Here is a 392-nt window from a genome sequence, read left to right as displayed (position 1 = left end):
TTTCAACATCCTTCTCTGGTCGTCTTCAATTGGATACTCTGTGGATAAACTTGAAACAGTGTTTCTTAAATTAACTGCAAACAAAGGTAATAACTACATTATTGTTGAGTAACAATGATAATGATGATTTTCATTATAGTTAATTTCAAGATTTCTCATTAAATACCCACATTAACTACATTATTGTTGAGTAACAATGATAATGATGATTTTCATTATAGTTAATTTCAAGATTTCTCATTAAATACTCACATTACACCACATATATTAACAAATATCCCCAACAACGTGTCGGGCCATCTGGTCGACCTCGCCACAGTAGCCACCAATCTGTCGGCTTTGTGATCCTCACACAGATGTATCCGCGTCTCATACCCGGGAAACACAGCGCC

This window comes from Bison bison, unplaced genomic scaffold (assembly GCF_000754665.1).
Source record: "Bison bison bison isolate TAMUID 2011002044 unplaced genomic scaffold, Bison_UMD1.0 scf7180017864503, whole genome shotgun sequence".
Classification (NCBI taxonomy): domain Eukaryota; kingdom Metazoa; phylum Chordata; class Mammalia; order Artiodactyla; family Bovidae; genus Bison; species Bison bison.
This window is presented reverse-complemented; position numbering follows the sequence as displayed.